The sequence below is a fragment of the Neovison vison genome, chromosome 2 (genome assembly GCF_020171115.1).
Source record: "Neovison vison isolate M4711 chromosome 2, ASM_NN_V1, whole genome shotgun sequence".
NCBI lineage: Eukaryota > Metazoa > Chordata > Mammalia > Carnivora > Mustelidae > Neogale > Neogale vison.
In genome coordinates, this window is record NC_058092.1 from 93,224,929 (window position 1) to 93,236,422 (window position 11,494).

Sequence of the window (11,494 nt, forward strand, 5' to 3'; positions counted from 1 at the left end):
GTTTTTTTGCTATAGAGTACCTATCAGATAGATCTGTTCACAGTAAGACACATGCTTTGCTTTCTGAAATTAGGAATCTGGTACGTGGTGGACTCTGAGGATGGGTGACGAGCCTCTCCTTTTAACCTCTTTCTCTAACATGTTATCTTTTACTTCTCCCTGTGGAATCTCCTAATCCTATCTGTGTTTGTACATTGGAAGAATTCTGACGTTTGGATATCTATACAATGTGTATTGGATAGCAGTGCACTGTGGAAAAGAACATTCTGTCCCACTTCTATTTCATTAAAGTTTTGGTTCGGACAACCACTATGAACTTGTGGGTTATTGACACTGGATGCTCTAATCTCTCACTATCATGGTGATTTGGAGGATCAGGACAACGCTCATGGAAATGTGCTTGGTTCTCATCGTCAGAGTTATACTGAGTCTCCTTCACCTTTAGGCTCTACGTACCCTACCGGGAGGACATGTTTCTGTGTTTGTCTCTCTGTGGTATTTGTTTTCTTTTCTGCTTGTGCACCTGTGCACCTATATGCCAGTCTGATGTTTAGGAAGGTTGTATACATAGGGCTGAGCATTACACCGAAAGTCCGTGGACATGTTTGGTTTCCTATTTGTTTGCCAAACTTCTCCCCTTCTGTTTCTAAGTGTGAAGGGATCTCTCGACCTCAAACTTTTGACATTATTGTATTTTCCCTTTCCTTCTATATCAACCTGACCTGGTATACTATTGATTCCACCCAGTGAAACAGATGTTATTTACATCCTATTTTACCCACCTACTTCACTCCCAGAGTTTTGTCGTACAACTGCCATTAAGTCTATTCAACAGTGACCAGCTGTTTGAAAGTCAAAGTTTCCTCTGACAACTCTCATCCGGGGAAGTTCACCTTCAAAGGACTCCCTAGTGAGGGAATGAGGACTCCGTGAGGGTGTCATAGTCAATACTCTTTTTCTACTGCATGCATACGAGGACATCATCGCTGAATAGAAAGTACTTGCACCACCAGTTTTAAGGAGTGTTGAAAATAGAGTGCCACATCAGGGAAATACAAACCAAACCACAGTGAGATACCACCTCACATCAGTCAGAATGCCTATAGTTAACAACTAAGGAAACAACAGATTGTGGCAAGAGTACAACAAAAGGGGAACCCTCTGACACTCTCGGTGCCCATGCAAACTGGTGAGGCACTCTGGAGAACAGTATGGAGGTTCTTCAAGAACGTAACATCCCTGACTCCTAGATGACCTCTCTATGTGTCAGTTGCTTTCCTTGCTGTTCTGATTATGTCATAGGGACCACGTTTCACTGGCATCGAGTCCCGCATCAGACTCCCTGCTCAGTGGGGAGTTTGCTTCCCCTACTTCGACTCCTCCCCACTTATACTCTCTATCTCAAAGAAGCAGGTAAAATCTTAAACAAACAAACAAAAAACAAGCAACAAAAAGAACCAACAAGATATCCACTCACACCCATCAGAATGCCTAAAACCCAAAACATAAGAAACAACAAGTGTGGGCAAGGCTGCAGAGAAAAGGGAACCCTCTTGCCCTAGGGCTGGGCACACAAACCGGGGGAGCCATTGTGGACGACGGTATGGAGGTTCCTCAGGAACGTAAAAACAGAACCCCCCTATGATCCAACAGTCCTACTACGGGATATTTACTCTCAGAAATACATAAGCACTAGTAAGCACGAATACACGCATAACCAAATTCCAGAAAGAGCCTAAATGTCCGTCCACAGATGACCGGTGAAGACAATGCGGTATATTTATACCACGGAATATTACTCAGCCATAGAAAAGAATAAAATCTTGCCATTTGAAATGAGACAGCGGCACCTAGAGTATATGGTACTAAGTCAAGTAAGTCTGTCGGAGATAGCTCAGTACAGTAGGATTCCACTCGTATGTGGAACGTAAGAAACAAAATATATAAGCAGAGCAAAGGAAAAGGGCGCCAGACAAACCAAGAAACAGACTCTTAACTAGAGAGAACAAACTGGTGGTATCCAGGGGGACGGGACCAGGGAATCAGGGAACATGGTGGGGCTCAAGAAGTGCACTTGTGCGAATGAGCACAAGCACTGTATGGAAATGTTCAATCACCACATTCTACTCTTGAAATTTATGTTAACACTGTAAGATAACTATACTGAAATTCAAGTTTCAGAAAGGTAAAAACAAGTTTCAGAAGATGGAGCACTGCTTGATAGATTCCTTTGACTTGACCTCATGCCATTCACCTGGCATTGTATTCCTCTAACCAAACATGGAAACTACACGAAGATTAAGTGGGGTCAGATGGGCCAGGTCTCCTTCCATTGGAGAGTCCTCTACCTTTTCTCCTCTGTCCGAGAGACTCGATTGAAAAGATCCTCATTCTGCTATTCCCACTTTGCTGTTTTAGAGGAACGTTATACGACTTAGTGTTTCCTACTCATAAACTCATCATGATATCAGAACAGCCTCGGAGAGTTAGTACAAATGCAACCTCGTCCTTTTGGTTTCTAGCAATTCTGATTCAGTGGGCTGACGTGGGGTCTGGAATCTTCTTATTAAAGTCCCGTGTTTAGTCAGTTTAGAAACTCCCTGAGATCATAGATGTCCCTTAGAGTTCTTGAGACTCATGATTTCCTACATATTAGTACTTCTAGTCTTCACAGTCCACTTGTTCATGGGAGCTTTCCTTTTGCCTGGTTCGCAGATGAAGAAACGAAGGCACACGGAGGACCCAGTTCCCCTGTGACTGGCCCCAGAACCCCTTCCTACGGGGGCTGGAGACAAGTTTCAGGGAGAGTCCTCTTCTATGCCAAACCCCACTGCCCATTTTCCAATTCGCGCCTATTCCTTTCTGCAAAGGTGCTTCCTTTACCTAGACCTCGTTCCTGCTCGAAACCTGCGGGAAAAATTCCATCACAACTTGCTAAGTGCATCATGTTGTCAACACTGGCTACTGACGTGAGACACTGTGCTTTAAAATTATACTTTGGGGCACCTGGGTGGCTCAGGCAGTTGGGTATCTGCCGTTGCCTCGGGTCACGAGCCCAGGGTTCTGGGATCGTGTCACATATCGGGCTCCCCACTCAGGGGGAAGCCTGCTTCTCCCTCTGTCTGCATCTCTCCCTGCCTGTGATTGCTTGCTCTCTCTTTATTTCCAACAAATAAATAATAAATCTTTAAAAAAAAAGCAAAAATAACTTTTACTTCTCCAACTAACTTCGATATATAGTGCTAAGTAGGATTTAATGTTAACATATTATTAAGTAGATGTTCATTCATTCCAGTTACTTTTAGTGAAAGTCTTTGGTTATCCTGGTCAAGTGTACCAGTGAATTTATTTTAAAAAATCAAAAGCTTCTGCACAGCAAAGGAAACAAACAACAAAGAGGCAACCCACAGAATGGGAGAAGATTTTTGCAAAATGACAGTACAGACTAAAGGTTGATATCCAGGATCTATAATGAACTCCTCAAACTCAACACACATGAAACAGGCAAACATATCAAAAAATGGGCAGAAGATATGAACAGACACTTCTCCAATCAAGACATACAAATGCCTATCAGACACATGAAAAAATGTTCATCATCACTAGCCCTCAGGGAGATTCAAATTAAAACCACATTGAGATATCATCTTACACCAGTTAGAATGGCCAAAATTAACTAAACAGGAAACAACATGTGTTGGAGAGGATGTGGAGAAAGGGGAACCCTCTTCCACTGTTGGTGGGAATGCAAGTTGGTGCAGCCTCTTTGGAGAAGAGTGTGGAGATTCCTCAAGAAATTAAAAATAGAACTTCCGTATGACCCTGCCATTGAACTCCTGGGTATTTACCCCAAGGATACAGATGTCATGAAAAGAAGGGCCATCTGTACCCCAATGTTTATAGCAGCAATGGCCACGGTCGTCAAACTATGGAGAGAACCAAGATGCCCTTCAATGGACGAATGGATAAGGAAGATGTGGTCCATATACACTATGGAGTATTATGCCTCCATCAGAAAGGATGAATACCCGACTTTTGTAGCAACATGGACGGGACTGGAAGAGATTATGCTGAGTGAAATAAGTCAAGCAGAGAGAGTCAATTATCATATGGTTTCACTTATTTGTGGAGCATAACAAATAGCATGGAGGACAAGGGGTGTTAGAGAGGAGAAGGGAGTTGGGGTAAATTGGAAGGGGAGGTGAATCATGAGAGACTATGGACTCTGAAAACAATCTGAGGGGTTTGAAGGGGCTGGGGGTGGGAGGTTGGGGTACCAGGTGGTGGGTATTATAGAGGGCACGGCTTGCATGGAGCACGGGGTATGGTGAAAAAATAATGAATACTGTTTTTCTGAAAATAAGTAAATTAATTTAAAAAAATCAAGCAAACACCCAGGGTTCCTGGGTGGCTCAATAGGTGGAGCAAGCGACGTTTGTCTGCAGAGTTGTGGGTTTGAGCCCCATGTTGGATGTAGAGATGACTTAAAAATAATCCAAAAAAAAAGTTTAAACATTGTATATGTGTATGGGGAAATTTTTTACACAATACTGTCTCTTGTTCATATATATATATACATTGTGATCACTTACACCATAACGTAGTGCTTTAATGACCATAGCTTCATGATGAGCTTTGACATGGAGTGAATTTCTCCAGTTTAAGGCTTCATGGCCATCTTGCTAGTCTCAGTACCTCGATGTGCATAACATTTTTAGAATTAGCTTGCACATTTGCCCCCAATGTATCTTCTCCCATGTGAGTTCGAATGAAACTGATTTGGTATTCCAATCACCTGGACTCTCCTAATCTATGCATGGGATAGATGTCTTTCTATTCATTTAGATTGCATTTAATTTACCCCAGCAATCGTTTCCAGGCCTCTTTTTTGTTTTTAGTTACTTGATCTACAATCTGGCCACTATGCACATTTCTGGAAGACTTCCATTACATTATTTGTCAGAGAGAGACACAGTGACCGACGGAAGACAAGCAGGGCCAATGGGTGAGGGGGAAGCAGGCTCCCCACTGAGGAGGGAGCCCGAGGTGGGGTTCCATCCCAGGAACCTGGGAGCAAGACCTGAACTGAAGGCAGAGGCTCAACGACTGAGCCACCCAGGCACCCCTATTTACAGGATTTTATATGGAGAGAGGATAGTGAAGTCTGGAAAGCACTGAAGTTCTCAGAGACAAAGGCACAGCATCACTGATCGTTAAGGCAAGGACGCCCCTATTAGACTTTGTGAACTTGCCTCGATTTCTCCAGCTGGCCAAGTCAGAGGCGGGAGCTACCGATACCAGAAGTTTCCTCCGGAGACCTGGGAAGTATCAGCTGCTTTGGGCTACCTTGGAACCCAGGTGTTGGCAGGCATTGTCCCGAGGAGCGGAAATCTGGTCGCAGTCTAGGGTCCCTGGGCCAAGATAGGTCAAAAACACTGTGAGAGACCGGAACAACCACTGACGTCATGCCCCAGACAGCACTGGCCACTTCCTCCCAGGAACTCACCACACCCCCACTTCTCATCATTTCTGCTTACTAGACTGAACGCCCTGTGACAGTTGCGATGATGTTGTATTGACCTCTGTATTCACGGCTCCAAGGACCAAGCCAAGCACTGAGGAAGCTCTCAGAGACATTCCTTCCCTGATGCAATAGAAGTGGTCAAAAAATCTCGAATCTCAACTGCAGTCCTGGACCGAATGTCCTGCAGGAATGCTCCCTGCTTTCTCCCAGGAGGCAACAAATCCCCTTCCTTAAAGAGGAGCCTCACCACACTCTCGATGTCCCGTGACATGCCCTTGCGGTGTGCTCTGATGAAGAAGGGACTGTCCTCTTGGTGTCTTCTCAAAGGCCACCCTGTCATTAGGATTCAAGGTACTTGGCCTAGCCCCCATGCCCTTTTGCTGAGCAGGGAGACCCCTGCACCACCCCCTCACTATGGGACTTGATCCCAGGGACCTGGGATTAGGACATGAGAGGAAGGCAGACTCTCAAGGGACTGAGATGCCCACATGCTACAAGATTTTGTTTGTATTCTCCCACTCACTGCTTGACCTCTCCAGTGAAATCCTCTTGATGTCAGAATTCCACACTCTTAACACTAAGGACTAAGACTAAGGAAAATGAGACCCTGAACATATAGACAAAATATATTGTGCATAAAGCCCTTTACCACTGTACATTCCAAAGAATATTATTGGCATCACTGTCTCAGAGGCAAGAGCCCCCTACTGTGGTTGTTTCTGATCTTACAACAATAGTCTGCAGTAAGGGTGGACCTCTGCAACTCCAATAAAAATGCCACTGATTCCCCTAAGCCCACACTTACTTGGAAGACATCCACCGTAAGGCAGCTCCAAGGTTGAAGCTCAGGATCTGGGGCACAGCCTCGTGGGCACCTTCTCCTCCTCTGGGAACTGGTACAGCGCTCCAGCAGTACAAACGAATCCTGATCCATCTTCTGGGGCTCCGTGGCAGGGGCACAGGCTCACTGTGGACTAAGTGACTCTCCAAGGCTTCCCCGCTCAGCTAACGCTGCTGCTGCTTGCATTCCTTGGTTTCCCTTAAGTTTTCTGGACTCTGCTTGTGCTTATTCTCCCCTCCTCGGGCAACCACATGCTCCACCATGGCCTTGTTCTTTGCGAAATTCTCATATTCCAAACTTGCTGATATCCTGTCTTCCAGCTCCTCTCTCCATTCTCTGTCTTCAGTGTGGACTCAGCCCAGGCTCCTGTGGGAGACACAGAGAAGGGACCAAGGCAGGTCTCGACTCCAGTCCCCAGGGCTCCATAACAGGCACCTCAGTCCCTCGTGCATGCGCAGACACTGAGCAGGAAGGGACTTGGGAGAATTTGAATATCAACTGTACCTTACACTGGGGAAACTGAGGCCCACAAAAATTAGGAGAATTTCCCCCACCAGCTGAGAGCAGCAGAGCCCCCACTCAGACCTTGGCTGCAAACTTCCCTGTCCAAGCTCCTTACTCCCCCTCCAGAAACCCACCTGAGAATATCATGGGACAGTGGTCAATCAAGATTCCACCCTAAAACAAAAATGGCCAGAAGGACTTTCCCCTAGAATATGCTTTTGTCACAATTCTACACTCCTACAGGTTATACTCAGTTGGCTTACAATCCGGGTGAACTACAGTAAGTACATCCTCAAGATGGGAGAACAGGAAGGCTTCGAGATGGCAAACGCATCGGGCAGAGAAGTGTCTTTTCTTTTCCTGTCTCACAGATTATGGGTCATAGCTAAGGAGGTCTCAGCTGAGGCTGTCTCCAGTCATCTAAGGAACTCAACCTACTGGTCAGTGGGGGCAGGCCGGGCCCTAACCAAGTTCTTCCTGGACCTGTCATTGCCATCTGACCCTACTGGGGGACTGAAACCACCATGTAAATATAACGAAGCTATAAGTGATTGGAGGACCCAGGCTGGACAGAAGAGCACATTCTCTGTCCCTGCCATTCTTGACCCAAAAGTCCAGGATGGGTGGGAAACCACAAAGCACTGTGTACCACCATCTGGGCCTCTGGCTCTCATCAACCTTCCTCCTCTATCGATTTCACACCTGGGACAACCCATGCAGGAACAAGTCCTTTTGAGCCATGGTAAATCGAGAAACTGAGACACGGGAAACTCAAGACTCTTAGTCAAAGTCACACTTTCCCATCAGGTTTTCAGCTACAGCTACAACTGTTAAGATCTGAGCTCTCCCTTTTTTCTTCTGTTTTAGGGATTTCTAGGGACAATGAACAAGGCCAACCTCTGATGCCCGCAATGGACACTCCCAGCCTATGTTTTCTCATGTTTGGAAATAAATAGTCATGCTTGCTGAATATCAACCTCCAACAAAGCTGCTTGGAGACCTTGATAAAACGAAACAAAACAAGGCCATCAGGACAGACTAAAACAAGGTCACAGTGCAACCTACATCCCAAACACTGTCTCTCTTCATTGGAAAATGACTATGACTTCTTGACTACAATCATAGAACTGCCAGTGCTAATAGTGTTCAGTAGAGATCAAACCCCGCCTCTTTTCCAGGCTCCCCCCACATCACCTCCCCAAAGTCCAAATCCTAGGAAAGGATCTCTAACTGAGACCTTGGGGTGTGTTACTTTCTGTCCACAAGGAGTTAAAAAAAAAGCTAGCGAGGTCAATGAGAAATGTGTTCCTGGATATTCGACAGGAAGGAATGAACACCCACGTCCCAGGAATGAACAGCTCTCAAAATCCAGCATCAGCAATAAAGGTGATACTGTCTATGAGTGGCCAGGCTCCAGAAACACAGAACATGGTTTAATCCTTAAACAGGAAAAATTGAAAATAAATTTAAAAAATTAATAAAATTAAGATAAAATAAAATAAATAATATAATATACATTTAAATAAAATGAAATAATAATAAGATCCTCTCTACCAATGCCATAAGTAACGAGCATGAACCTCGGTGTTCAGGCAGATTTTCCCAGCCCTGGCTGACACAGAGACTGCTCTTGATCTCAGGGTTGAGAGCTGGACCCACACGTTGGGTACAGAGATCACTTCAATGTAAAATCTTGACAAAATGTTTAAAAATATGCAGCACCTTGCAGGCTGCGCCAGTTAAGCCTCCTACTTTTGGTTCTGATCAGGTCATGATCTCAGGGTCTCCACAGGGCCCAGTGAAAGGACCTCTTCAGATTCTCTCCCTTGCCCTTGCCCTTGGCCTATGCCCACCACTTGCAGGCTTACTCTGGGCTCCGTCTCGCTCTCTGTCTCAAGTAAATGAAGAAAATCTTTTAAACATGACAGAAGAATAAAAACAAAATAGCCACTGAGGATAAGTTAAGAAAGAAGCTAGCTAAGACAGAACGTGGAGCACAGTATAGCTTAAGAAGGCCTGGGATCTTGTGCCCCTGCAAACCCTCTTCCTCACACCTGGACTTACCACACACACCTTCTGGGGCTCTCTGCCTTCTCCATTTGTTCTCTTACAATTTGGGCTCTGATTCCCAGCTTCTACCCTTCACGTTATTCCACCAGTCTTTCAGTCGTTGTTCTTCTTCCTACTATTACAGGTTTCATTTTCTAGAGCTACTTTTCCATGCTCCGCTCCCAGTGAGGCCTCAGAAGCCACAGGAGGCCGAACCCGGAGGCTGTCCACATCACTTCCGGCCTGGCCGCCAGCTGGCCATTGGCCAGGAGGGTGCGATGGGCGGGGCAAGCTGTGGGCCTGGAGGGCTTGGAGAAGGGAAAAGGTAACAAGGGAGGGCCCCGCCTAATGCACCTGTCTGGGTGGTTGCTTCCTTGCTTTACCAACTAGAAGCATTACTTTTATTAGTTAGAGTGAAGGGTGGCAAAATTCTCATAACCTCGTATTTACCATTGCAAATATTTTTCCCAGATTTTTTCAGGTATAATAAGCACATACAACTACATATATTGAAAGTGTACAATCTGATGACTTATTGTACATATTCCTTATAAAATGATTACTGCAATCAAATTAATGAGCACGTCACCTCACAATCACCTGAAAAAAAACTTTTTTTTGTAAGCAAGCTTAAGATCTATTTCCTTAGCAAGTTTCAAGAGCACAATACAGTATTATAACTACAGTCATGATGCTGTACTTTACACCCTCATAACTTATTCATCTTATAACTGAATATTCTTCTCCTTAGACCAATATCTCCCCATATGCCCCATGTCCCAGCCACTGGTAACCATCATCCTGCTATTTGTTTCTGTGAGTTGACTTCTTTATTTTTATTAAGTCCATGTATAGATGATAGCACTCAGTATTTGTCTTTCTCTTTCTGGTTTTATTCACTGAATATAATGTCCTGCAGTTACATCCATGTTGACACAAATAGCAGAATTTCCTTCTTTTCCATGACCAAATAACATTCACATTTTCTTTAACATAAAAGTATAATGCACATACAATCTTATGTTAGTTTCAGGTGTACGGCACAGTTATTTGACAATTATATACACTACTCAGTATTACACAATAAGTGTAATCATCATCTCTCACTATACCGTGGTATTACAATATCATTGACTATATTCTTTTTGCTAGACTTTTCATGTCCATGACCCACATATTCTTCACCCATGCAACACTTAGGTTATTTCAGTGTCTTGGCAACAGTGTGCAATGCTGAAGTGAACATGGGGTGCAGATGGATCTTTGAGATCCTGTTTTATTTCCTTTGGATATACACCCCAAACTGGGATTGCTGCATCACAGGGTAATTTTAGTTTCATTCTTTTTTGAAAAAATAAATGGCTGTATCAGTTTACCTTTCTACCAGTGCACAAGGGCTCCATGGTCCCCACAACCTTGCCAACACTGGTTTTCTTTTTTCTCTCCTATAGTAGCAATCTTAACTGTGACATAATAATATTTCACGGTGGTTTTGACATGCATTTCCATGATCCTGTGGAAAGATATCCATTCAGGTCCTTTATCCATTTTTTGATATTTATTTTTTATTTTTTATTTTGTTATTAACATACAATGTATTATTAGCCCCAGGGATACAGGTCTCTGAATCATCAGGTTTACACAGTTCACAGCACTCACCATAGCACATGCCCTCCCCTATGTCCATCACCCAACCACCCTCTCCCTGAAACCCTGTTTCTTTTGTGATATTAAGAGTCTCTTATGATTGGACTACCTCCTGATCCCATCTTGTTTCATTGTTTCCTTCCCTACTCCCGAAACCCACCCACACTGCCTCTCAAATGCCTTCTACCAGGGAGATCTTATGATAACTGTATTCTCTGACTGACTTATTTTGCTCAGCATAATACCCTCTAGTTCCACCATGTCCTGGAAATCAAAATGGCAAGATTTCATTTCCTTTGATGGCTGCTTAGTATTCCATGGTGTGTGTGTGTGTGTGTGTGTGTGTGTACACAAATAAACAATGTTATAAAATTACACTGTTGGTGGGAATGCAAGTTGGTGCAGTTTCTTTGGAGAACAGTGTGGAGATTCCTCAAGAAATTAAAAATAGAACTTTCCTATGACCTTGCCATTGCACACCTGGGTATTTACCCCAAAGATGCAGATGTCGTGAAAAGAAGGGCCATCTGTACCCCAACGTTTATAGCAGCAATGGCCACTGTCGCCAAACTATGCAAAGAACCAAGATGCCCTTCAACGGATGAATGGATAAGGAAGATGTGGTCCATATACACTATGGAGTATTATGCCTCCATCAGAAAGGATGAATACCCAACTTTTGTAGCAACATGGATGGGACTGGAAGAGATTATGCTGAGTGAAATAAGTCAAGCAGAGAGAGTCAATTATCATATGGTTTCATTTATTTGTGGAGCATAACAAATATCATGGAGGACAAAGAGTGTTAGAGAGAAGAAGGGAGTTGGGGTAAATTGGAAGGGGAGGTGAATCATGAGAGACTATGGACTCTGAAAAACAATCTGAGGGATTTGAAGTGGCGGGGGGGTGGGAGGTTGGGGTACCAGGTG

General features: G+C 44.2%; 1 long non-coding RNA gene across 1 annotated transcript; it reads right to left on the minus strand.

Annotated features, from left to right (window-relative positions):
• Positions 1-5,121: 5,121 nt before the first annotated feature.
• Positions 5,122-9,099, minus strand: LOC122900271. Its single transcript, XR_006383207.1, has 3 exons — positions 8,934-9,099; positions 6,330-6,731; positions 5,122-5,411 (listed from the first exon to the last, which is right to left on the minus strand). It is a non-coding gene; the product is annotated as an uncharacterized LOC122900271 (long non-coding RNA).
• Positions 9,100-11,494: the final 2,395 nt, after the last annotated feature.